Source organism: Rattus norvegicus, chromosome 18, assembly GCF_021556685.1.
Source record: "Rattus norvegicus strain SHRSP/BbbUtx chromosome 18, alternate assembly SHRSP_T2T, whole genome shotgun sequence".
NCBI classification, from domain to species: domain Eukaryota; kingdom Metazoa; phylum Chordata; class Mammalia; order Rodentia; family Muridae; genus Rattus; species Rattus norvegicus.
Window position 1 is genome coordinate 50,888,082 of NC_141551.1, and position 21,919 is coordinate 50,910,000.

Consider the following 21,919-nt stretch of genomic DNA (forward strand, 5'->3'; position numbering starts at 1 on the left):
AAGATATTCTCTTCATGGCTTTTCTCTCATCTGTCAGCAGCAGCATCAAGTTGAGCATCAGAAGCAGCTGACATATTTGAACAGACTTAGTAAAGCCAGGGGCAGGTTCATCAAGCCAATGGCATGTCTTAACTAGGAAAGGAATGAATCTGCTCTGCCGTTACTGTGTTTGTTAAGAAGGAACACACTGTTTCCCTGAGGCACTTGGAGAGCTGGGGCCTTCAGTCATAAGAAACTTTAGTAGGAGGCAAAGAAGCATGCAAGTTCACCGACTTTAAGCATAACAGAGACATCAATGTTTATTATGTGCTGGCCAGTGAGATTTACAATTCCTAAAATATTTAGTCATCTCTTTAAAGAAGCCAAGCATGTCAGAGGCTTCACATGTTATAGCAACCAGGATCCTAGGGAAAACAGCAACAACACAACAAAAACAGATGGCAGACTGAAACGGGGTAACTGAGGGGAATTTAATAAAGAAACTATTCACAAAGGTGTGTGCAAGGTTGTTTTAGTTAAACTAGCCATGAGTAAGGTGGGGGTAGGTACAATCCCATGCCAATTGTAGAGCATCTCTGAGGGAAGACATTAGGAGAGCCCAGAGGAGAGATACAGCTCCGTGCATGAGTGGTGGTCTTCAGTAGACTGGTGTCACTCACTTACATGAGACTCCAGACAGAGACAGGAGCAAGCAAATACTTTGACCATACTTTTCCTCTTCCCGTCCTTCTGTTGTCTTCCATTTTCCAAGTCAGGTCAGAAGCCAGAAGGCAAGTCTGCCCATTGATCTGATTGATGAGTGCAAACTATCTGGAGTAGAACGTAAAAGCTTAGAAAGTACTCCAAGGAGAAATGCAGGCTGTCTCTCACTCCTTAGCGCAACTCAATAAGAAAAAGAAGCTATCGACATCTATTGTTTCTGAATAGGAGAACTTGAGTTTAGAAGGGTCTAGGAACATACAGGTGATAAGTACTTATTTGCTCTCCCCCTCCATAAATCCATTTTATGAGGTTTTTATAGGAATGTGAGAAAGGTTATGGGGACCACAAATGTTAAGCAGGAGAGCAGGAATTCATATTAGAGTGTGTAATGAGTGTGGGCTGTGCCTCCAGGATCCCCAAAAGCTCATGTTCAAATTCCTCTTATCGACTGGGAATTCCACGATCTCATCGCTATTTCTCAGAGTTAGAAGGACGGCATAAAAAGATCGAGCCAGTCATAAGGACTACTTGGGTAGCAGCTGCCTCTAGTTGAACTTAAGTAGGTGCTACAGCTTGTAGTCCTAACAATTAAATTAGAGATTATGATGGCGGGAAGAAAAGGCAAGAGCAAGACATCTGGGTGACATCTACCAACTCTGCTACATACTCAAGGAAGCATCCCGAATACTTTATCTTAATACAGCCAAGTCTCGTTCTTTTTTCCTTTCTTCTATTTTTGCTATCATGTGTTAGAATGTCATCTATGATGATGGTGATGGAAGGAAAAGAGAAACAAACTCGATTCAGGCTGTTTTGTTATTTGAGGAGGAGCCATGTTTATCTAAGAGGATTCATACCTAAACACAATCCTCTTATATCCCTTCAAAGTAATGTCACAGCCTAATTTTTTACCATCATCAAAAATATAGGTGACTACCTATAGGATTATATTCTGGTTGATATTTACTAGAGTCCTTTAGTGATTAAAAAATCATAACTAATTGACACCCTAAAGCACCGTCGCCCATCTTAGGATACATAATGCAGTCCTTTGAAATAACTGTGGTACTCATATAGATCATGAGTATCGAGTCTTCTGCTGTGGTACCCACCACGGTACACAGTGATGGCTCAGTAAATGGTGTTTGAATGACCAGTCCAGGCTGAGGGTTTCTGTAAGTTCTCTATGTAATAGGAAGCATTGGACCTGCTTTGAGCTCACTGGGCTACAGATGCCTCTGATTTCCCACCATTTCTTTGGCTACAAAGGCCAGGTGAAGCTGTGATCATCCGACTTCCTTTGAACTCTTACTGGATCTAAGTCCCACCGTTCTTCAAACTTCATGCTGCCTTTGAGTTAGGTTTTCATTTGCCATTTCACAGGATTCACTGATACTGAGTTAGACACCTTTAGAGTCTGTTTCTGTTGTCATGGACCTTTCTAGATATGGGTCAGAAATACCTCCAGGATAGCTGACACCTAAATGGCATTTTCAATCAACTAAACTATATTTTTAAACTCTCAAATGCTTTGGTCAGCTGGTCAAAATGTTTTAGTACCTATCCCTGTCATTAGTAATGATGTGAAAACCACAGGGGTTGGCAAAGACTTCTTCAATCAAAGGCACCCAAGCAGAGGTCATTGAAGGTCATCTAACACAAAGCCAGTTCCTTTAGCTTCCAAAGGCGACAAACAGCTTGCTTCGAGAAAGGAGCTTGTGGGTTACATTTTCCTAGGCATCACTGTTGCTGTGATGTCTCTTTGGACTTGACACAGAAGCGTTCCACATCTCCAACTTTCTCTCTTACAGCCATGTTTGTTTGGTACTAAGCTTTTCTGTCCACCAGCCTTCTTGCTGAGAAGACTTAGCCCCCTTCCCACTGTCTGGGCACCTCGGTTTTCATCTTGAGTGGATTGTTTTCTCTGTCAGCAACCTCTCATCTTGAACTGACATTCCCCTCTGCTCCTTGCTCCCTATGTCATCCATTATGCCAGCATCTGTAGCAGCTGTGGCTTTCTCTGACTGAGAAAGCTCAGTGTTTGCCTTTAAAATGTCATTCCTTCACCCCTCTCAACAGTCAGACTCCCCTCAGATACATAGAGAACAAACGACCGCAAAGAGGACTGTTTAAACACGGGCAAAGCAGTTGGAGGCGGGGCGAGTTTAGTTTACCATCCTCTGGGCTGGTCTTCCCTGACAAGTGCTGCCTTGTCATTTAGACACATTTCTGTCACAAGCAAGCACGCTGCACTTCTGCTGTGGCCAAAGCATCTAAAGTGGTTGCCAGGCAAAGAAGAGTGGGGGCTAAATGATGAGGGTGAGGAGTGACCACTGCATGTTGACTTTGCTTTGTAGTCTCATAGTCAGGTTGAGCTTCTCCTTGAGCAAAAGCAAGCTATTTGTCCTGGTCCACAATGCATTCCCAACCCCTACCTCCCATTTTCTTGCACCTTAACCACATTATGTTTTGCTTATGTTTTCCAAAGTCTATATTGTATCACATTGGAAATTATCATATGACTAGACCCACTGAAAGGATTTTGTGAATCATCATATATGTTATCATACATATATGAGGTTTTATTGGTCAAGAAACATGCCACAATCTTACCTAGGTCACATTTTAAATTTTAAATTCAGAATGGAGAAAAAATGTTACAATGGATAAAATTGTCTGTGGCCAACCAGAGCTTAATTTCTGAGATCCAAATGGTGCAAAGAGAGAACCAACTTCCATAATTGTCTTCTGAATTCTACACATATCCTATGGTCTGCACACACACACAGACACACAGACACACAGACACACAGACACACACACAGACACACACACACACACACTTGTATCCACGAATTATAATGAAGTTTTTCTTTTAAATTCAAGTTCAGTCTTCTACTAGTCTTCTACTACGAGGCATAAGAATATAACATTGGTCAATTTATACACATTAGTTCAGTGCTTTTAGGACATGCCTTTGAGTTATCATTCTAGTGGCTAACTGATTGAGTGATATACAAAGTTCAACTGTGTGGTTTGTTGTTTTCATGATCCCTTTGCCTCGTGTGTAGCTGGGGCCGAGGGTTTAATCTGTGACTAAGAGCAGGGTATAGTTATGTGACCCATGTCTTCATTAAGCCTGTCACTTCAACCCCATCAGAAACAAGTAGGCTAAGTATAATGTCTACAGAGTAAAGTACTCATCCTGAAAAGCTTAGGATTCATTCTTCATATCCACAGAGTTGAAAAGTCACCCAGTTTTCAAAAGTGCAAATCATTCTAGAAAAGTCAGCCTGACCTCTCCATTAACAAGAAAGTAGTAATATTTAATTTGATAGAAACACACACTACAACTTCTTAAAGAAGGCACTGAGATTAAAGTAGTTACCTTTACAAATACCCATGTGCTAGTAAAATAATACAAGTGGGTAAACCGGGGTCCACAGAAGGTTCCATTGTTTGCTCTCAATGGCTTGTCCAGTGACACACAGTCCATGGTAGAGTAAGGCTTCAAGATGAGGCTTCAGGGAAAGAGATAGCACTCAGTGGTAGAGAGCTTGCCAATGAGTGGGAGGTCCTAGGTTCAACTCCCAGCACCACAAAAAAAATGTAAGATAGACCTCCAGCTGCAAGAATCATGGTGACTACTGGGCTACACTTCCCCCTTCCCACACTGACCTTCAACTACTCCCATTGGCAGCAAGCAACCAGATCAGTGAGGCTCTCTCTCTTTTTTCCTTTGTTTCTAAAATTCTGACCCCTCATCTTCAGTCATTTTTACTTAGACCCTCAACCAAAGAATAGTTGTAGTTGCTACCTCAGTTGTCCATACAAACCTTCTCTCTCTTTTATTTTCACACTTTGTATAATCTAGATTGTTGTTGGTTCCTCCTTTATTCCTACAGCTGCACCCATAATAGCTACAAGTGTATTTCCCTAAACTGCACAGGGGTCTGGTATAAACTAAGAGTTCAATACTGACTTATGTTTGACCGTCAATAAAATAGTTCCAACTAGGCTTTTTACTCGAATCTGAAAATAAAAACATTTAAAGGAATGTGTGTCGCTGTGTATTTTTTACTTACAGTCCATAAAAATGCACTGGTTTTGTTTAATAGTGAGACTAAACTCCTTCAAACCACTAACAAAACCATGTAAGAGCTGACCCTGGCTGTGCCCTCAAACTCTGTTACCACACCATTACTTGCTCACACCGCTGGAGACATTCTGGCTTCTCTGACATTTCTTCAATGTGTCAAACACATTTGTTGTATTTCAGTGGCTTGATACTTGCCCTCGAAGTCTGCCTGGAAATCTCTTTTCCCACCCTGTGTAATCTGTCACACATGCCTGAAGCCTTACATTGTAAAGCAATGTATATTCCCTTCCCTTTCTTGCCTTCCCTGCATACCTATTCATTCACTCAGGTCTTTCGTTTATTAGTTTATTGTCTGTGTTATACTAGAATGTTAACTCTCGGAAGTCAAGGATTCTTTTGTTCATCATTTTATCCGTAGCAGATAAATATGACATCAAGTAGGTAATAAATATTTGTTGAATGAATAAAACTCAGATTCTTCATCTGGAATAAGTTCTAAAACACGTCATGACTCTTCTTGGTGCTGTGAGTCCAGAAACCATTGCCTTTGGGGCAAAATTCAGGGTTATTCATTTCCTTAGTCTTTGAAGAAGGTGACCATAGGGAAGTAGATTTGGCTGCAGGGACAAAGCAATGCAGAGAGAGTGACTGAGAAAGACAAAGACTTTGAGACAGGGCTGTCTTTGTTGTTTTCAACAATAATGTGAATACTGCACTGATTTGCATTTCAAGATCCAATAAAATCCTGTAACCTGACTTGCATGAATGCTAAAATTCAATATTTATGTAGTTTTATGCCTTATATCAAAGCAATTTGATTTGAGGCAATGTTTCCAATGTGTGACTCTTACAAGCCTTGCTAATCTGTAATCATTCAGGAAAAAAAGTGTTTCCTGACTTTAGGCACCAGGGTTAGGGTTGATATTCATGGTTAACTTGATTGGATTTGGAATTAACATGGAAACAAACCTTTGGGTATCTTTATGAATTTCTAGAGTAGGTTAATTGAGGTGAGAAGACCCACTCTGAATGTAGGCAACACCATTCTATTAGCTAGGGCCCTGGACCTAATAAGATTCATCACTGCTTCCTGACTGTGTATGTGGTGTGGCTAGCCATTCCCTGCTCTAGTTGTTATACCTGCCATGCTGTGATGGACTGCATCCTATGGAAATGTAAGCCAAAATTATCTTCCCTTATAGTTCCCTTTCTCAGGAATGATATTCTTTACTAATCCTGCAAGACTTATGCAATAAACTGAATAATGCAGAAAGAATTCATGACTGTTTACTTTTGTTTGGACTCTGCACTTAAGTCATGCTGGAAGCTAAGACCTCAATGGCTTTTATTCTGGATACTTGGATACATTTAAATTTACATGTAACCTTTTTTTTTTTATAAAAGGAGTGTTAGTTGATTGTAGGCTTAGATTTTTCAAAACTACTTTATTTAAGGTTCTTCAAGGTTTCAACCTCCCTTCTAGCTCACTAACCAGAGTTAGGGAAAGAAAGTTAATAGGTTAAGGGGGTTGTGGACCTGTTCAGTAGTAGTTCTTTGGGTCGATTCCAGTCTTTGTTGTCAGAATACCAACAGTTCAGTTCAATAGCAAACACCAAACACAAATCAGTAGGGGCATCATCTAGAAACAGCAAGGCTTTGCTGAATCATCCATTCAGCGGAAGCGGCCAAAATCAGCCAGAATACCATGTTCTTTGGTGCATTTCTCTCTAATAAGAGGAGACCAGTGAAGACCAGAGAAGACCAGCAAAGACCTTCAAATACCAGTGAAGAAGCAAGGTGCTGAATGGCATAGCAATGCAAGAGCATTCTCTCACTGTTCATGGGGTTCTATTTATATTCTTTAACCCTCATGCGCCTCTCAACAGTGTTTTCAGCAAAACATCACAGGCCCTCTCATAAGACAGCTTCCAGAAAAACATCACATGACACAACTGAGTGGTTAAGAAACCAGAAATTCCTACTTCATGTGCCCCTTTCCATTAAAAAAAAAAAACAAAAAACAAAACCAAAGTTTTGTTTTCTAACATTAGCAATCTACACACAATAGATATAATTGTGAGGACCATAAAACTAGAACTTTACAATACATTTTAAATAAGCTGCTGGTGTACACTATATCAAAATAAAAGCCCATAAAACTTGGATTCATGTAGTGTGGTGAACCTTTACTTTGAAATGACTCCGTTTCAAACTCCTTCAGTGATTTCCTGAAGGAAACTAGTTGGTATGCTTATCATACCATATACTCACAATGTCATCTGTTTAAAAGCTCCAATGGAAGTTGACAGCATCCCACTGCTCTGACCTCGGTAATGGCACTGGAAATAGCCGGCAATTCACAGAAATCCCACAAGATATACTTTACACTGTGGATTTGATAACAGGTTGTAGCCCTTTACAATCAGTGAAGCAGAGTTACATAATTTTGAAGTGAGGAGAGAGTTTACATAGCATCTACTTAGACTCCTACTATATACTCACTGGAGGCTGAGTCCGGGTCAGAGTGGTGGTCACTTGTGATCATCAGTAAAAGAGCTGGCAGGAGACATGAGACTAGAATCTGGTCTGCTTTGCACCCAGAGGAGCCAAAGGGACTTCCAAGATGTAGTCAAGGTGATTGATCAGATACATTAATACAGACAATTTTTCTTGTATGACCTACTTGTGCCAGAGAAACAGAAAAAGGGTCAGGGACTGCTGAAAGCCTAGAGATTCAGGGATACTAAGGCAGGGTCATGGGAAGCTACCAGGTGCTCAATCCAACAGCCAACAAGGAAACAGGGGCCTAGTCTGCTAACACTGGATAAGCCTGGAGGAAGATTTCCCCAACGTTATCATGATAACAGACAACTAAACAAATAACCCTCCCCTAAACTTTTAGTATCTCAATTTCAAATTTCAACTGAGATGTGGAAGTTAAACTAATAAATGGGTATTGTTTTATTATGATATTTTACATTAGCAATAGATGAATAATATAATCAGATTCTCAAAATACTTCTTTTATCCTTTCTTGGTTTTTTGGCCAATAATGTTTACTTGCTTAAATAAAGAAAGGTTTATGCAAATATCAACTTCCATAATTCCCTGCAGACTTCTGTGTGGTTCTTCAGTATATATCCTTATACTGGTTACCAAGGTTTCTTCGATTTGCCCTCCCTTTCTTTTTCTGCTGGTTCGCTGATGTTTCAGAACATCATGGGATAATTTGTATCCAAGGTAAAGGAGTTTCTTTGGGGTCCTCTGAAAGCTTAGACTTTCAGGGATGGGGCAACAGGGGACATTAGCATAGGGACAGGAGGCTCCATCTCTGCTTATGCTTCCTGTGTTCCACAGTCTTATAACAATCCTTTCTCCTGTGGTCTCAGGAGCACTACGTACTGTCTTTCATTGAGGGCTATCGTCTTCGTGGAAGAACAATGAAAGCCAGCGCATGGGACACGGAAGAGGACACGGCAGTCCTTTTCATCATGGCATGGCTTGTCACTCTAGAGAAACAGTATTTAACTACCAAACAAGCAAACCAACAAACAAAGATGTGTGTGTGTGTGTGTGTGTGTGTGTGTGTGTGTTTGTATGTGTGAGTGTTGTGTCTGTATGTGTATGTGCGCATGCGTGTATGATTATAAATGGGGATCAGTACAAACACTCCTTATAAATCTATGTACACAGTCACTTGCGTTTAGTTACAACAAATCAGGAAACCTTTACAAACTCTTCTATCATGTTCTTCATGATAGAAAAGATGGAAGACTTAAGTATCCCTCAAAAAAACCTGTGTCTACCTACTAGTTCCCAGAACCTGTGAATATTACTCTGTCTGACAAGGGAAGTAGTAAGGATGGATGGAAGGAATAGCTTGTATTAGATCATCCAGGAGAGCCTTGGATTCAAGAATGGATGCTTCTAAGACTGCATCCTCACAGATGCCACAAAAGACTCAGACTGAAGAGGAGGCAAGGGCAGGGAAAGAGAAAGAGCTCCGGTATGGTGCACCACGAGCCACAAAATGCCTTAAGCCAGCAGGAGTTGGAAGAGACAAAATATAGATCCTCCCCCAAGCTTCTGCAGAGGGAGTAGCTTTGGTCTGACGACCAGCACTGTGAGAAAATAAATTTCAGTTATTGAAGCTAAGAGAGTGATAGTTTTTATGGCAGCTGCCAAAAACAAACTCAGACAACACGCATGTCCGTAGGATTTAAAATCTTGCAAAAGACAAAACTCCACCTATTTAAGATATCTGTAAATGGAGATGTTCTTCTGCAAGCAAATTAGTGCTCCCATCAGCAGAAGCCAGGCCTAGAAAGTCTGGTCTAAGTATTTATCAGTGAGCTAGTTCTCCTGAAGTGTTGTAATGTCGTACTGCACATTGTCAATAGGTTTGTATTATTGAAAGCTTACTCTGAGTAAATCAAATCAATACGTCAGAAGCTATGAAGGAGAGAGCGGAGAAAACATTAAGTAGGCATAATAACGCGGAACACACAGGCTTACTGTGTGTTCTGTTTTTTAAGTGTGTGGCAAAGAAAATGCATCACATTTCCAGTAGCCCCAAGAGGCTGCATCTTCATAAACCCAGGGTCCAGAGAACCTGGGGTTTTGAGATACTGGATGACTTGCTCACAGTTTCTTATGCTGTGGTGACCCCAACCATAAAATTACTTTTGTTGCTACTTCATAACTGTCATTTTGCTACTGTTATGAATCACAATGTACATATCTGAGTTTTCTCCGTGGTCTTAGGTGACCCCTGTGAAAGGGTCCTTTGACGCCCAAAGGTCCCCTGACCCCATAGGTTGAGAACTTGTGCCTCAGCATATCTTAATAAGCTTTGGTTCAAGATAGGAGGTTTTAAACTCAGGAAAACCACAGGCCACCTTCTCTAAAGCATCTCTCTTCCGCTGAAGCGGTGGTCAGATGGCTGCGAACTTTGATGGAACAAAGAGTCATGCTCACAGAGCTTGAGAATGTTGAACAGCTGGCCTCTATTTCACTACTGGGCATGGATACCAGGGGATATGCTCCCTGGGCCGAAAGTGAGGATACCTAGGAAGCTGGCCCGATACGGTTAACAAGAATTCCGAGGAAATGTGATTAATGCTGCTGCAAAAAAGAAGAGGGAAGAGAGGAAATAGAATTTCCAGTGAAGTCTGATAATTAAACTCAAGAGTCCTGACAGAGTAGCTGAACACAACAGATAAATAACTACTTTCCGGTAATTATAAGGGAGGGTGGTAACAGATGAGACAGGCTGGGTTCACTTGGTATTTTCAAGGCTGACATTTCGATTCTAGGGAATAGTTGGAGCTGTGCTAGCTGACTTTTTTTTTTTTTTTTTTTTTTTTTATGTTCACTTTGTCTCCGTTCCTGCCCTCCCATATTGCGTCGATTCTCGGCGCACACTTTGCATATTGCACAGCAGAATTCTACCCACTGCTATTGGGAACACCTGCTGAGGGGCTGTCGGTGTCTCTAAACAATGCAAGTGTTCTTAAAAAGATCTTTTTTGTCAGCCTTCTCCAGTAGAGAAACAGGGCGGAAATGGTGTAAGCTATTTCCGGTCCTCCTTAGTCATGCATGTCTAAGCTTTCACAGTTCAATTCACGAAGCAATCACTCTGTTCCACAAAGGGGAAATGGAGGCAGGAAGCACTTTTCTAAGTAAAGCAACACTGGACTAAAGAGAAGAAACCCATTCTCTTCTATAAATTGAGGTCACACGGACATACCCAGATATTCTTCCTGTGTACGAGAACAATGGGAGAATATTTCAAAAAGCTGAATTTGCATAACAGAATAAAAACTTTGCCCTTTTCTGTGCAGTGGGGAGACTGGACGGGTGCCATGGTCCTTAGGCAGGAATGGAAATGATGCTCTTTGTGTGGCTGTCCCGCCAAGAATGAAGAGTACCCCTGTGGGTCACCAGCTTGAATGGCCTGTAATATTCCGCCCCAAACTCCAGATGGCTTAGATTTCACTTTGTTGACCCGAATCCTGTGTTTTCTTTCTTCCTTCCTTTTTCTCTTTAATTAAAAAAAGCAGTATCATAATTTATTAATTGGTGTAGGGAATGAACTCCCAATGGCGGCCCTGTGGTCTGGCGGTGGAAATTTTCCCAGCTCTGCGTGAGAAGCCGGTCCAGCCCGCTTGGCACTTGAATGGACTGAAATGAAATGTCTTTTGTTGTAAACACCTAATTTGTTCATTTTGAACTGTCTGAGTAACTAGATCAAAGACGAATGTCAAATGCCCAAAGCAGTGTTTGTCAGCACTGCACTTTTGATTCTTCTTGTTGTAAAAGCAACTAAAAAGGGAGAAAGTCTCATACTGGATTTTCACAAAAGCCTAGGAAAGCTCGGGTTGGCAGCCTCTTGGAGCAGAATGAATGCACGCTACTGAGTATAGACCATTTGTCTCCTGATTACAACAGACCCCAGGGGAACTGGTGTTGGCTTTGAATTCCACCTCTTTTTCTCTGAGAGCCTTCTTGTGACAGCTCCTCCCCCAATCCTCACAGCACAGAGCCCTAGGGACTCCGATCTCTCTGTGTGGGTTTTAGTGTGTGTGTTCAATTCAAACAGGGCAAGTACAGGGATTGGTCGTGAACAATGATATATATTTTTAAGATGTTCTTGTTTGGAGCTCAGTGGAGGCCGTAATGAATGCAATTAGTGGTTATGTGGGCTTCACGCATACAATAGCAAGGACTACCATGTAGGGGAAGCAACCAGAGAAAGGCCTGACAAGTACTCTATGCTAGAATTGCCCAGAAACGGTAACAGATCTGTTTGCTTGCAGCATGTGAGCCTGCTGGGTTGGCGTTTTCTATGTTAATTTTTTAAAGACTCACATACATTGTTTTCTCTCCACAGGAGAATTGGTTGAAAATGAAGTAGAACATGCCTTTTATCCTAAAAGTGGACTATCTTTCAAAGATATTCTTCTCACTTACATATTTTGCTTAAGCGATGCTCGGAATAGGCGGCAAGGGAAAATATGAGGTGCAAGTTCCTTTCACACCTAGCAGCACCAGCACCGATGAACTTAATTTAGTTGTTTTAAATTTAGTTTTGTTCTATTGTTTGTTTCCTTTGAAGGGAAGAAACCCACGAGATATTTGTGAGCTCTTCCTCCAGTTGCGGTTATCTCATTGTGAATTTGCCTTTCCCTAAATGCTTGCTTACTTTCTCTCCCCACCTCAGTTATTTTTCTTCTGTTAAAAAAGCAGCAGCAGCACCAGCGAGCTGTCAACTGTCAGCTTCTTTTCCATTATGTTTTTACTGCTGGGAGATGCCGGAACGAAGGCATCCCAAGTGTTACTGAATGTGGGCCAGCAATCTGCCCGGCTGGAGAGGCTGCAATCATCCTGTATGGATGAGAATGTGTGCTTCTAGGCACTGCTCGGAGACTTTTGTATTTATCGTTGGGAGTGCTTCGTCAGTGCAATTCTGTGAATGTTACAGTCGTGCCCTTATGTGGCTACCACTTTCTGTGACAGAGTGGAAGACATAAAATGTGACCTGTCAACCTTCAGTTGGTATGAAATAGCCTAACAGATGCTTTTAAACACACAGAGTCCCAGATCATGTCAATGTCAATTCCTAAAACATATTTGTATCAAAGATTAAGCTCTGCCTCTGTGCTGACCAGATATGCATGCAGAAAGGCTATACATCACTTTGATTGACTTGTTACTAGGCGAGAATTCTGAGGGTGAGGGGGCCATAGTGAAGAGGAAATGAACCAAAAAGACACTGGGCATCCTTAGGAGTAGAGAGAGAGTAGCAATGCAGGGGTAGTTAGGGTAGTTATGTGGGTCATACTCACTTTGTCACCCGGGTAGCAATCCACAGACAGTGTTTCCATTATCCAGAATGGTTCTCCCGTGCCCATTTCCAGTCAAGCTTTGCCCCCATGATATTGCTAACTACTTTTTTTTTTGGGGGGGTGTATTTCTATGCCTGAAGATCACATTTACTTTCAAATTGCCCAGCAATACAGTATAATTTAGTCCTACAGAAAAACAGTCTTGCTGTCCACCGGGCTTCAGTTAGAGACAATCGGATGTGTTTAGCACTTGAAGTACATATACCTTGTGTGTACGAAAGTTTTGCTGAGCATACTCTGATTTTTCCCCTAAAGCTACTTGACACCAATGGTGTCTTCTGAAAGACAAAGGTAGCTAGGGGATAAGGATTTGGTTTATAAACTATTAAGTCCCACAGGTTAAAGTTTGACATGACAGGAAAGCAGTTTCCTGCTATAAGTGACTTTAAGCCCATATCCTTGCAGAACACAGAGCTGGGTGAAGGAACGTCTCCTTGCAGGTGCTGGCAAAAGAGCCTCTTTCTTCCAAGGGACTAGAATCATGCTACCCAGCATTTCTTCTGTGTGTTGTTTCTTTCTATTTGCTTCCTTGATTCTTTTTGGATACATGAGCAAAATTTACTTCCTGTTTTTATGATTTTATTTAATAAATATTACCCCACGGGACTCAATTTGAACATCAGGAAATGATATTATTTCTCTGGAAAGAAATAATATCTCTGGAGTGCAGAGAAAAAGATTTAATAATGTTAATTTGTTACAAAACAAAGCCCAAGATATGCTGTCAAATTAGATGGACTAAACATTGAGACAAATGGAAAGAAACACTGCTTAAATCCTTAATTTTCTAAAGAAACGAAGCCAAGAATGAAGGCTGGCTTACTAGGGGAGTTTTTATTTCTTTAAGAAACTAAGGAAATAACACAGCATCAAAATATGCTAACCTTCCTTAGCTCATATTTCAAGTCTTAATTTGTATACGAAATTAAGGGTAGGGTATCGAAAGGGAAGGAGGGTGTCTTAGTTACTGTTGTATTTCTATGAAGAAACACCATGACAAAGTGACTTTATAAAGAAAACATTTAATTGGGGGCTTGACTACAGTTTAGAGGGTTAGTCCGTTATCATCGTGGCAGCATGCAGGCAGGCATGAGCCTCACAACTTATGTCTTGATCTTCAGAAAGAAATACCCTGGTTCTATTATGAGCATTTGAAACCTCAAAGCCTACTTCCAGTGACATGCCTCCTCCAACATGGCCACACCTCCTAATCTTTCCCAAACAGTTTCTATACCCTGGTGACTAAGCATTCAAATAAAGGAGCCTACTCTCATTCAAACCACCACAGAGAATGAAGCGAGCCCAAAATTCAGCACTTTCAGTAGACCCAATGCGATTCCAAAGGTTTTGGAATATTATCCCATTTAATCCTCGTAACTTTCTGAGGAAGAGATAAGATCTCATTAGACAAACTAAGGGAGGCACAGGAGCTCTGCAGTTAAACACACAGGTGAGATTCAGAACAAAGTTTCTTCTCTCTCCATGGTACTGTCATGTCTCTCTTTAGCTACAGTAAGCTTTTCAAATCTCCAGTTATCACATCTACTTGTTGGAGGGGAATAAAAGGTCTTGGTTTCTTAAGAAGAAAGGAAGGAAGGAAGGAAGGAAGGAAGGAAGGAAGGAAGGAAGGAAGGAAATACCCCAAAAAATAAATGAAAATCATGTTTCAGTTCAACTACAGTGCTTATGTTATCTGTGTTGCTTGCTTCCTTTTTAAACACCAGACCCCTCCACCACCACCTTATGTGCCTAGATTCTATTGGATAAATGAGCTTCTAACTCTATAAACAAAGGTCCATTGTGTTCATTTACCAGCAGGATTGTTTTAAATTTGTTATCAAGGCCAAGGTTATCTATAAAATAAAGAAAGTTGAAGGGGATGATTTATCTTACCTTTCTAACAATGATGTTCCATGGCATATATGTCCACCTCCGAGTGGCTGTTAGTGCTACTTGATTTTCTAGCCTCATACGTATGTCCTTGATCCTTCTCACCCATTCAACAATGGAAAACAGAGAGGTTGGGTGACACAAGCCATCTTCCACTGGCAAAACAATAGCTGCCAAGTCATCTCCTCATTTGGGAGAACCAAATCTCCTTTACTGCTACTGTTACTTTCTGCGCACATGTATGCTATCCATGAATATGTATGGGTCTGTGGGCAGACATGTTTGTGCATGGGTATAGAGGGTCAAGACATAGTGGGTGTCTTCCTTGATTGTTCTCTATCCTCCATATGGAGCAGGAAGGAGTCTCACACTGAACCAGAAACTCATCGTTTCACATAGTTGGCTAGCCTGCTTTGTCAAGGAATTCCCTGTCCTTGTCTCTTTGAAACCGAACTACCACACCCCTTCAGCTTCTATGTGGGTTTGGGGATCTGAAATCCAGGTCTCATGCTTTCACAGCAAGCATTTACTATGAAAGCAATTCTGCAGTGCAATCGTTATTACTATTTTTTAGAAAACAAAACAGAAATTTATGTGCACAAAAACACTCAAATTTGAGTTTCTTTAGGTGTATAACCATATATAATTCATGCTTAAATCACAGCACATGTTTTTCCAATGATTCCAGAAAAAAAACCTTTCACACTGCTTTTGGGTCCCTCCCTTTGTCACCCTGGAGTCTACTATTTTTTATAGATTAGCTTTTCTAAGAACACATCTCCTCTTTTATTTCCAAGTAATACAATGTAATATAGCACATTGGAAAAATAAATACCATTGCCTTTGCAATTGTAATTGTGGGTCTAATTTCACTAGTACTTGGGTTAATCTGATTATATAAAACATAATCCAGGAGTCAGATAATACGATGGCAATTTTGTCATCTCCTAGAATATTGATTTTTTTTAAATGTCCTCTGAAAAGCTCAACAGCAAATCTAGATACCTGGAAGTTTCAGACTTTGTTAGATACTTTGCATGGCTTCCTATAAATCATGGACTCTCTTTGTTCCTTTCTCTTTTTATTCATTGAAATGGAGAGTCAGACTAATGACCCCTACCACAGGTAAGTACTCTTGGTGCTGTTTTCTCAGAACACTAAAACTCAAAAATAAAAGTCATTACTTCAGAAAAACAAATATTCGAGGTCTCAATTACTATTTAAGACATACTGCTAACACACATTTGTTCCAGACAATACTCTATTAGTAATCTCTACCAGTTCTTGACTTGGTTAGATGCTAGAAGGCAATTTTCCCTGAAAAGTTTCTCACTATAATAAAATAACTTGCTTTCCTGTGAGTACATCTGATTGTACTACATGCCATATAATGTAATTTAATACATCAGAAAGGACGAATAGTACTATTTGGGGGCATTGAAATCTTGGGTCTGACTTCTCTAATACTTGGACTAATCTGGCAGTATGAAATGTAATCCAGTAGTCAGATAATCCTATGGTAATAACATTACAGACTGGTACACTAATGGAAAAGAGAGCATGGGGAGGGATCTGAAGGCATCCTCACTCATGTGTCTTGTGTAAGCTCTTGGCAAGTCTAGAGGAGTGGGGAAATGCTTGCGTATGTCTTTCCATGCGGTTCTCAGTCTGTCTTCCTGTTGGACTTCCTCACAGTATGGTGGTTGTAATAATCCAATGTTGTACCTACTGTCTGGCTAGCCCCTTGACAAAGCAATATAAACAGAAAATCCAGAAGCTGTGGGGTCCCATAAAGCCTCAATCACAAGAGTTATGAAGTATAGTTTATCACTATCTCCAAAGATTTTGGTCATGTAGTCATAATACTAACCTAGATCCAAGGGTGATTAGCAATGAACTTGCAACCATCTTAGCCTAACCCACTGAAATTTGTGTTTTGAAACCTGTCTGAAGTTGTCCCATTTATGAGCACAGCAAAATTTGATTAATAACCTATCATGTAATAGTTAAGCCATCGATCGTTGATTTATAAGATCAGAAATCTAAAATTTTTGGATTTGAGATGTTGACCTATCGAAAAGTTGATTTTTTTTTTAATTTGTAAAGTCTGCTCCACCACTTCCAGAAAAATTATATGGAAGAGATGTACGAATTAGTGAAAATAATCACAGATTTATAATACATTATCAAGATAACACATTTCTTAAAAATTGTAAAATTTGTCAAGTTGTTTCCCACCACATTACATTCTTCCACTGTCTTGAAGACATTCTCCTCATGAAAATACTGATTTGCCGCTGAACCTGTGATACCTGTCCTTATAACTGTAGCACTGAGTGGTATTACGTATTCCTTGATTAACCTTTTTGTCTTCTCCTGTAGAACGACAGTCCCTTAGAAACTCCAAATTTCCTTAGTTCTCCAAAGGCTTTCACATATTTAATAACCATCAGAATAAAAGAATGACTAACCAAGTACGTTATGGTGCTGAAATGACAGCTGGGTCATTTGGTGTCCCTGTTTTGAAACGTATTTCCCTTTACAGTTCTAACAGCCTTTTACTCATGGGAAACATATGGGATGGGACTTGCGTTGTAACTCAATACCTTCTGAGGCACTAACTTTGCCCAGTCCCCGTTATCTATCATGACTTCTTTCAGCTGTTATAATGCCCTAGCAATCATTCAGACATCATATCATTGGGACACATTCTAGTTTGTAAATTTCTATTGCCATTCTTTCAGGTCAGAGAGTTATCACAATCTTGTGCCTGTTAGAAGAATATCCCAGCATAGAATGAGTGGCACCCACATGCCTACCGTAGAAACACAGACTCCTAAATACTGCATTCTTATATCCCTTTATAGATATGGTCTTAGTTGCTTCTTTTTTTTCTGCCTAGGTTGTGTGTGATTTTGAGGGTCTAAATTTCCCACTGTGGTTTAGTTGGAAATAAAAACACATGCTCAAAATAACCACTATGATGTATAAAGATAGATTATCTATTAAATAACGTATAAAGCAAAAATATCTATAAAATCCTATGGGAATACAGAAGAATGTGATTTCCTAGATGTTGTGCATGTGCTATTTTTAGGTGCCTGTACCGAATGGCGTAAGATACATATCTGGTAAGATAATTTTGAAGGATTACCTTAGGTCCAAGAAATTATTATAATCAAAATTGGTCTGATTGTCATCACTTTTAGTCCCTGTTGGAAAATTTGCTGGGCCATAAATTATCTTCCTTGAAGGAAGCGTAATATTTACTATCTTATTTAATGATCCAAAAATCTGTACTGAATAAGAAGTAGAAATGTTAAAGTAATTACATTTGGAAGTCAATTTAATGAATGTCCAATATGTGAAAGCATTATTTCTGTAATCTTTTTTATTGCCCAATTTATCATTTTTATTGTTAATTTACTTATGCTATATAGTTCTAGGATGAATTATAATCTCCAGCCCCCACCCCCAGATTTTCTAAGAATAAAAGCAGAGAAAGCTTTTGTGAGAATAAATTCTTGAACTTGCCTCCGTGAGGCTGTCTGTTACTTATGGACTTTGGACAATTTCCTAGTCTTGCTTTAATTATGTCATGCATTTATGTAAACACACATTTCCTTTCTTGCAGTCTAAATTTCTTTAGCTTGATACCCATGGTGGCCACAAGACTGGTATTGTGCTGTTTTCACGTACTTACTGACTGGGGTCTTCTAGCCTCAGAATCCGGAGTTAGAAAGACAAACCTTTGCATAGCATGCTTGTATTTCACAAACAGCCGGAGGAATGTACATGACTGATACAGGGCAGCACGTGACTTCAGCCACCGCATCCGTCTCTGAGATGCAAAACAGGAAGTAACAGATGTCATTTGTTAACATTACAAGGAAGAAGGCTTTGCCTGTTAGAATACGCAGAGACGATTTATGGGACGAATCAAACAACCAATTAAAATGCCAAAAAAGACTGATCAGACTTCAGCTCCTATTAAGAATCTCTTGAATGACCTTTTTGCCTAAATCACAGAGTATGCTGTTACAAAAAGCTTCAAGTAAGAACATAAATAAAACGAACCTTCAAGGGTAAGTCAAAAGCCTGCTTCCAATGATTTGCCAAAACATGCCTGCTACCCGAGGGCTTGTACATTCTAATTTCAAGTTTACTGAGTTATAGAGCTTCATAAATTGAGCAGATGTAGATTATAACAATCTCTTTCGAATCTGACGTGACTAGCTGGAGAGAAATGATCCTGACATCTTAGACACCTCCTGGTGTGCTTAGCTCTACTACACAGAGGTAGAGCAAGACTGGGTGATGGAGCTGAAGAACCAACGGCTTTCGAAGAAACTTCCAGAAGAGAAAAACATCAAAACACAAATCGATCTTATGGATGATCTGGGATTGTTTCCCTTATTGGTTTACAATGAAGTAAATTTTATTTATTCAACCCATTAGTGACAGAAATTATTACTAAATGTATTATTAGCCATGTTTCGGTAAGTCTTGATTTTAAATCTGGGGCCACTGGAGGAAAGGAGTTAAGTGTCCTCTTTTCAGTGTAGGAAAAAAATAGATCCAATAGGTACTGGAGACCCTACTTCCCACATTTATACTGCTTGGAGGAAAATGTCAGATGGTAGGCATCCAAACCAGAACCTTATACATGTTACCCAAATGTTCTCCACTATAGACCTACATCCCTAGGCCTCTAAATTGATTGTTATCAAAAAGAATAGGTATCCATGTCTTGGCAGATGACTGCTTTACCAATGCAAACTGTTAGTGTAACAGTTGGGTTTGAACTGATCTGAAGCTAACATGGAGCCTCTACTTGGTAAGCCAAATGGTTATATTTTGTCATGATAGTAACTGCACATTATACATTAGATTGCTTTGTGTTTCCAGAAGCAAAGGGAAACTGTTTGTTCATGAGTGTGGACAAGGTGGACCAGAGAAAGCTTAGTTTCTTGAAGCATTGTAACTCTGTGGTTATCTTACTAACCTTGCTGCTCTTCGTGGTTATGGTGTCAGCTCTTGCTAAACAACCAGACTAAAACTATCCACTTGCTGTTTGCAAGAATCTAGCAGAGAACTGTGTTTTAATAGCATAATGCATATAGGCTTCTTTTATTTGTAATTTTTATTTCTTTTTTATTGTGGATATATGTGCATGATATCTGTGTATGGGTGCATGTGGAGGTTAGAAGACAACATTGGGGTCCCAGGGATAGAATTCCTAGGTTGCCAATCTTGCAAGGCTGCTTAACTGTCTTACCAGACTCACATGCAGGTTTTGTGGAGAATAAAAGCGTACACCTTAGGGAAGGTAGGTTGAAACTATTTCTTTGCATCAAGGGACAGGAGTAGCATGAAACACACAAATTTGCTACTCATGTTTAGAGCCCTGATTAAAAAAATATAGTTCACATAAAGAACCCTAAAGCAGATACGACTATGAATGACTTCTTTCTCTACCTATCGTCTTTTCCAACTATAATGTAATAACTGGAAGGCATTTCTTAAAGCTATTTTAAAAATCACCTAAAAACGAAAACAGAAAGAAAACAGCAAACACACCCCTGCAGCACGAAAACTCAGACACAGGACCATTCTTTGTCCGCTAAGGAGGCACAGGGATCAGTGTGCCCACTACAGACCACGTAAGATCTTAGGCTGAATGTTATTTTATTTATTTATTTTATCAGTCTAACACAAAAAGGGAAACCCAAAACACGTTAATCCGGTTTTGATTTTGCCACAGACTTAAAGCCACCACCGCCTTTGACAGGACCCTACTCTCAGCTGGGACCAAATCAAAACAAAACCAAAACCAAACAAAATGACAAACCAAGGATTTATCAGGGGTTGTTTGGCGGTCCTGATAGACTCCGAGGACTCCTGAGTCCAGAAATGCCATTTGGATGGAAGCGTACACTCATCATATATGATTTTTTTTCCCTATCCTTTCTGCAGTCTCATAGACAAATATTTAAAAAAAAAGAGAGAGAACGGGTCAGGGTTCAGACGTCCCTGCATTGTATCAAATTAAACTGGATTTAACGCCCGCCTATGTGTCATCCATCAGCTTAGATTCGTTTGTACAAGGCTGTGGAGAGGGAGGCTGGCGGAGATGAACGGCTCGCTTTCTCCTTACTTCACGCCTACATTGCTGTCCCTGCTCCTGTCCTTTGTATTGTAATGGAGGACAGCTGTGGCAGTGAAGTGAATATTAACTAACCCCGTGCCTCAGCAGATTGTGACTTTAATCCCTGCAAATACCACTAAAATCAAAATTTAATTACACTCAGAGTAGCTCTGTTAATGCCTGAAAAATATTTAACAATTAGTGGTTGGCTTAATTAAGCAAACTGCCTTTCACAAAGGAACCTGTAAAGTCCTCCCAAGCCCTTCCCCCACCCCCTGTCTTTTTATACCATAGACTAATTAGTCTGATGTAAGCTCACAGCACTTCATTTACTGCTACTGAGTCTGCTATTTAGCTGATATAGGTCCTGAGTCTAACAGCTTGTAGTAGAAAGGGAAGTTGTAAAAAGGAAGGAAAAAAACAGGTTTACAGTACACCGCTACTTAATAATGAAAGAAAATTCTTTGAATAAGCCACTAATTCTTGAAGGCCATATCCTGATTCATATAGATATTGGACTAAACATGTGAGAATGGCTGTACCTCAGTTACAGTGTTAAGTTTCCTGAAGATCTTGGGAAGCAAAATAAAGTAACTCAATCACTTTGATCAAAAGCACTATCGTCTGTCCATACAGACTGGACTAGAAAATGCTCGTTTGTATTTGCACCTTGGAAATAGGGACAGTGCACACTGCTGTCCATAAAGGGAAGGAGCCAAGAACTAGAATGTAAGACAATGAGGAAGCTGCTAAAATGTCAACCTGCCTTTCTGATTTACACCTGTCATGGTCACCTGACCTCCTTTGGTTATGGGTTCATTCACTGATTCAAGCGTCTAGCATTTCATTGATGAGAGTGATACAGACTTGTTACTATATAGCTTTGTGTTAGCAGCAATGGGTGTTCAAAGTGCTACAAACAACATATTACATTATCTAACATGTAGCTTCATTTCTAATTGAAGACTCAGGCCAAGAGCTTACTGTTAAATATTTGAGAGACTAAGTCATAGCAGTTTTTGCAAAGGTACTCCCTCCTCAAAGAAAACTAAGAAAAAACAGCCTCAAGGGTCAGAAAATTACAAAGATAAAGAATGTCTCAAGAATGAAAACAAATCCTAGGGAATCAGGGAACTTGCAGACCCTTAAGGCCAAAGTTGTCTTTTGCAGAAC

The 21,919-nt window shown here is 40.1% G+C and overlaps 1 protein-coding gene and 1 long non-coding RNA gene across 11 annotated transcripts in view; one reads left to right on the forward strand and one right to left on the reverse strand.

Annotated features, from left to right (window-relative positions):
- Window positions 1-21,919, reverse strand: part of LOC102546616 (uncharacterized) — a 76,598-nt gene that overhangs the window by 20,243 nt on the left and 34,436 nt on the right. Inside the window, exons 1-4 of one of the 7 annotated variants that reach the window (XR_015642971.1) lie at window positions 18,302-18,358; window positions 7,304-7,480; window positions 7,073-7,188; window positions 664-810 (exon numbers count right to left, since the gene is read on the reverse strand). This is a non-coding gene — a long non-coding RNA (uncharacterized LOC102546616). Of the gene's footprint in view, window positions 1-663; window positions 811-7,072; window positions 7,189-7,303; window positions 7,481-14,601; window positions 14,696-18,297; window positions 18,440-21,919 lie in introns of those variants that run through there. The other 6 variants (XR_015642969.1, XR_015642974.1, XR_015642975.1 and 3 more) reach the window with 6 other exon arrangements.
- The window catches only part of LOC147999799 (uncharacterized), a 63,438-nt gene continuing 59,980 nt past the window's right edge, over window positions 18,462-21,919 (forward strand). Inside the window, exon 1 of one of the 4 annotated variants that reach the window (XR_015642968.1) lies at window positions 18,462-18,683. The gene's annotated coding sequence lies outside the window, so the exon portion shown is untranslated. The remainder of the gene's footprint in view (window positions 18,684-21,919) is intronic. The other 3 variants (XR_015642966.1, XR_015642965.1, XR_015642967.1) reach the window with 3 other exon arrangements.